Source organism: Monodelphis domestica, chromosome 1 (assembly GCF_027887165.1).
Source record: "Monodelphis domestica isolate mMonDom1 chromosome 1, mMonDom1.pri, whole genome shotgun sequence".
Taxonomy (NCBI): Eukaryota; Metazoa; Chordata; class Mammalia; order Didelphimorphia; family Didelphidae; genus Monodelphis; species Monodelphis domestica.
In genome coordinates, this window is record NC_077227.1 from 603,992,421 (window position 1) to 603,998,420 (window position 6,000).

A 6,000-nucleotide genomic window follows, 5' to 3' on the forward strand; every position below is an offset into this window, starting at 1 on the left:
CTGGCCATGATCACTGTGAGTAGAAGGCAAATGAATTGAACAAGGTTAACAATTTTTTCATCTTTAAAAATACAGTAGTACAAATATGTAGATATCAAAATCCCCAAAATTCTCAATATCCCAATTAATTACAATAGCAAACAAACACACTTTCATATTTCACATAAGTTGCTGTATGACACTATGAATTGATGGACATTTGTCACAATTTTTACAAACACAGCAATCTTTCAACCTTGGTAATAAACATATATATTTTTTTAAACAAAGTAAAACTCATCTTGGGTTTAGAACATAATCAAGAATCTATATATCATTCTGGTGCAAGTAAAGTAGTGAGCTGAAGAGTATAAATAAAGGGGTGCTCCTTTTGGAGGCTTTTTAAGGGTACAAATGCCCTGAAATTAACTGCCCAACTTCCATTCACATGTGGGAAGGTTGGGGTTTATAAAATACATTTCACTTCAGCTACTAGAATGGGCCTTACCTCATGGTAGGGGCAGGCAAAATAACCAGATTGTTAAAAAAAATTCCAACAATCATATTTAAAAAACCCTTAAAATCAAATCATTTGAGGTATTTAGCACATTAAAATTCCAAAGGTTGTTAATACAATTATAACCAGTTCTGAAGTCCATCTATCCTCAGCAAAATAGAAAAAAGCTGTTTTTTTTTCATATATGGGCTTATTCACAATAATATTTGTTCAACACAGTTATAGGGGAAAAACAACAGAATTTTAAAACTCAGTACATTCAAAATAAATTCAATCAACCTTCAGTTCACAGAATAATATTCAATCCAGTAATATATGAACTTAAAATCACAAAGTTATATTTTAAACAAACAATGCAATAGAATACAGAGATTTTTATAAACCATTGGAGTCTGAAATGCCTTAGAATATAGCCTTTAGTCTCTTCAAAGTTCCTTGGGGTTTTTTTTTTGTTTGTTTTTAATTATCCATTTAAATGTCTATTGTCCGAAGGTAGAGTAGTAAAGGCTAGGCTATGGGGTTCAAGGGATCCGTCCAGGGCCCCATAGCTGGGAAGCATCGGAGGCCAGATTTTAACTAGAGACCTCCGGTCTCTGGGCCTGGCTTCCAGTTCGCTGGGCCACCCATTTTCCTCCCCAAAGTTAAAGTTGAATCTTTGAGCTGAGTCTGCTCCCTGACAGGCAGGCAAAATCAATGAAATTGCCAGAAGAGTCAAAAATCCTTTTAAACAGCCCATTGCTATTAAGTTTCTGTTTGAAAAGATCTGTTTCTTCTCTCTAGTCTTTTCTCTCTTTCCCCTCTGATACCCCTGTGGCCAATACCCCCAGCCACGTGGAGGCTTAGCCTAAGGGAAAATTTCCCGGTCTCCTTTCCCTCTCTTCTCTCCCCTCCGCCCACGTGGCCAACACTGTTACCAGCTGGTCGCAATGAGTCCTCAGCGATCTGCTCCAAGGATCTGGGTGATGAGCCGGCTGGGGTCACGCTCTTGGGTCTGGGGCGCAGAAATAGGCAGGCAGCGGGCCGGTGAGAGGCCAGGAGCTGGAGCGGCTGCGGGGGTGGGCAAGGCCGGGACCAGGTACCAGGTGAGGACAATCAGGGCTGCAGGCTGAGGCAGGAAGCGGCGGGGCCAAGCCAGGTGGGGTGGGCAGCAGGTCCGGAGTCTGTAGCAGCTTTGCGAGGGTAGAAAACCTTGGCCAGAGAGATATGGCTCAAAAAAAAATTTCTAGGTACTAGCTATTAAAACTGAATTTAAGATCAGAAAAGAAATCAGAAGACTGAAAGTTCTTTTTTCCATTAGGTCGCCAACTGTCAAGATTAAAATTTAGGGGAAATGGGGAGACTGAGGCAGGTAGAAATTAGTTTCTCTCTGCAAGGAGTATTATATTTTTTAGAGGTTTATTAAAGGTTAAAGATTAAGAATATACAAGTAAGAAACATGTGCCTAGGCCAGAGGCCTAGACAAAATAACCTCACATCATGGAAGAGACGCCTCTGCTCCAAAACGGAAGTCCAAAAAGAGCCAAGACCCTTCAAAAGCCTTTGCTTAAATATCTTCTCGATCTCGGCCCAGGTGAGATTACAAGGCATTCTGGGGAAGTGGAGCAAAGGCTCGTGGGGATTGTAGTCCTGTATTCGAGTCTATTTTTTACACAGTCACTCCTTTTCCCATAACTATTCAGAGTGAACTTGCAACTTCAGGAAATCTAAACTTCACTGGAAAAAGCATCTTACTTAATTTGGATTGAAGGGACACTCACAATCAAGACAAGTACATGCTATAACTCAACCAAAGCTATTTCTCTTTTATTCCCTTGTAGCAACTTTTGGAAAGATGAAGCTGCTGCTGTGCAGCTACTACTTTCCAGATAACTCATCTTATCCTTAAAATGAATTTAAGATAAGGACCCAATTCATTCTCCATACCCCCCTTCTACACCTGTTAATTGTGCAGATGGAGGCAACTAAATGATTATATTTTTACCTCTTCAGTTTCTCCTATCTGTAAAATGAATGAGTTCAACTAGAAGTAATTTAAGGTCCCTTTTACCTCTGTAAGTCTGTTATGCTAGGAAGTAAGCATCATGAATTGTATTAGTGGTGTTACTTAACAGAAATAGAGGATTTACCACAGACTTTTGCAGTTTTAGAACTAGAAGGAAACTTGGAAATCTAGTTCAATAAGGAAAAAATTGGTCCAGAAAACCTAAGTCATTTGTTTTGACTTATATTTCTAAAAATGTACATGATCACATGGTAAATTTACATGATTCTTGTTAATAAATTTAGATGAGAATCAAAGGAAGTCATTAATAAATTCAAGACTGAACTACCTTACCCCAGTGAAACCTTTCCCTGTCCTTGACCTCTACCCTGCCAAAAGTATTATCTTACCTTTGTGTTTCCAGAACCTAGCACAATGCCTTCCACATTTTCGGTTAGGGGACAATGGGTTGGTTGTAGCCTAGATTTGTGATCTTGATGCACATCAGCAATTCTGACTTCGAATCTGAAAATTGCCCAGAGTACTGAGAAGTGAAGTGACTTTTCCAGAGCCCCAAAGCTAGTATGTTAGATGCCATACTGCTTTTTCCCTTTTTTTTTTGTTCTAAGGAATAAATCTGGATGAAGGAGTAGGAAGGGATATATTGGGAAATAAAAGTTTTAAGTAAAATTTTTGAATATAAAAGTGTACAGCATAACCTAATTCCATTATAACATCTAGTTCTGAACAACAAAATTATTTCATGCTAAGAAATAATCCACAATAGCCCTGCTTTTCTAATGTGGCTATTACTTTGGATGAAAAAAAGAAATCTTCTGTGGTAGACTGGTTATGTCACATATTTAGGAGTCATTTCTATTTAATTATGGTGCCATTTTGTTCTGAACTTTTTATACAATAACTTTGAATACCTACCTGTATATTTAAAATATTAGCGATAGTTTAAAATATTGCTTTAACTTAGGTGAAAGGGTATTTTTGGGGGAGGGGTATTTTTGATGTTTTCTAGGGTTAAACAAATAGCAAATAACAGATCTAGAGATTCAGACCAATTCTTTTGATGCCTAATCAGTTTGGTCTAACACAGGAAACACCAAATGGATGAGTGCATATTGTCCAGACAATGATATATTAGACAATGCAGTTGGATGGACCAACCAAAGAGGTTTTTCATCAATATTTGTATTTTTGAGAGTCAAACTGGCCAGCTTCTACTTCTCATAATCCTTCAAATTCCCTTTAAGAACCAGTTTAATTACAAAGAGATATTCCATTCAACAGAAGTGATAAAATATTTACAATTGTTAACTACTGACATTGACTTAAGAACTATATGAATCTATAAAACACCGCAGCAATAGAAACAAATAATTAGAGAAACATTAATTCTTCATGGGCACTTTGCACTAATAGAATAAAGCTGATAATTCTATCAAATTAACTTCTTCCAACTTGTGCCAATTAGACTCCTAGAAGAATATAGATTTGGAAAAAATACCAGACTTAAAATGGAGGAACAAAAGGTCAAGAATCTCAGGGATAATAATGAAAAAAGTGAGCAGGGTCAAAGAAGAGAGTATCAGTAAGTGATTTCAAACTATTACAATGCAGCAATCATTAAAGATTTCTTAAAAGAGATTTATCATTATAACATCAGGAATATAACATACAGCAGTAAACAAACACAGTAGCGATGTTTAATAAATCCAAAGATCCTAGTTATTGGGAGAAGGACTCAATATTTGACAAAAGCTGCCAAGAGCACTAGTTCAGATCAACACTTCACATACTATCCACAAAAATGAGCTCCAAATGGATATTGATCTAGATATGAAAGTTCACATAAATTACAGAAATAAGAGAGAAATTACCTTTTGATCTGTTGATCAGGGAAGAGTTCATGTCTAAAGATGTCATAAATTGGATCAAACAAGATAAAAGAACAGTTTTAATTATATAAAATTTAAAAGCTTTTGCCAAAACAAATCTAATGTAAAAATTGGAAAGGAATCAGGTATTTGGGGGAAAAAATTTCATCTGCAATTTCCTCTGATAAAAGCCTAATATCTAAACTATATTGGCAACTGGTTTTAGTTCATAAGATTAATTCGTTGTCAGTAAATAGTCAAAAAATATGAATAAGCAGTTTTCAACGGAAGATAATCCAAATTATTGATACCAAATAAAAAAGATTCTCTGAATCACTAATAATTTTCAAAATGTAAATTAAAGCAACTTTGAGCCATTTAACACCTATCAGACTGGCAAAGATGACAAGAAGAAAATATTAGAGGAACTATGGGAATATAGGAATACTGATACATTATTGTGGGGTTATAAATTGGTCTTGCCATTCTGTAAAGCAATCTGGAACTGCCCAGAAAGCTACCAAACTATCATGCCCTTTTAACCTGTCTCTACCACTAGTAGGCCTCTACCCACAAAGAAATCAATGAAAGAAGAAAAACATATATACAAATAAATTTACAAGAGAATTTTTATGGTTGCCCAACAGTGAAAACCAAAGAGGTGTCCTTTTGGCAAATGGCTAAACAAATTGTGGTATATGAATAACAGAATATTATTGTATCATGACAAATGATTAAATGATTAAATCAAAGCAAACTGGGAAGACCCTTCTGAGCAAATGCACAGTGAAGTGAGAATAGCAGTAGGAGAATAATTTGCATAATGATAACATTGCAGGGAAAAACAACTTTCTAACACAGTAGAAATCTAATCAATACCTCCTAAGGATCAAAAATGAAACATGCTACTTGCCTTCTGTTAGAGAGGTAATGACCTTAAAATGTAGAAAAAAGACATACATTTTCAGATATGGTTAATATGAAATTTGTATTGCCACTCTATGCAGCTACATATTGAGGGATTTTTTTTTAGTTTTTTTTTATTTGGGAGGCTGGCAGAGATTTAAGGAGTGTTACTAAGGACAGATTAATTTAAAAAATATTTAATAAACTATTTTAAAATTTTGATTTAATTAAGAGAATTTTTCCATGGTTTCATGATTCATGTTCTTTCCTTCCCCTCCTCCCACCCCCCTCCCATAGCCAATGTACAATTCCACTGGATTTTAGCTGTGTCATTGATCAAGACCTATTTCTATATTACTGATATTCTCACTAGGGTGATCAAATAAACTATTTTTAAAGGCTCAACTCAAATAATATCTCCAAGAGCCCTTTCTTGATTTCTCCTGTTGTTGGGGTAGGCTCTTACAATTATTGTGCATTTTTAAAAGTTTATATACATGTATACGTGTGTTTGTATTCCATATTTATTTATGTTTTCTCTCCCTACTAAAATGTAAGGCGCTTGAGGGCAGAGAATATTTCACTTTCATGTTTATATTCCAAACACCCAGTACATTGCCTAAAATAAATACTCATTGATTTATATTTCTGTCAGCCACCAGGTGACACTCTACCTTGGGTTCTTCCTTTCCATTCTGTCTCACTACTTTGATGTTTCGATTTTCTGC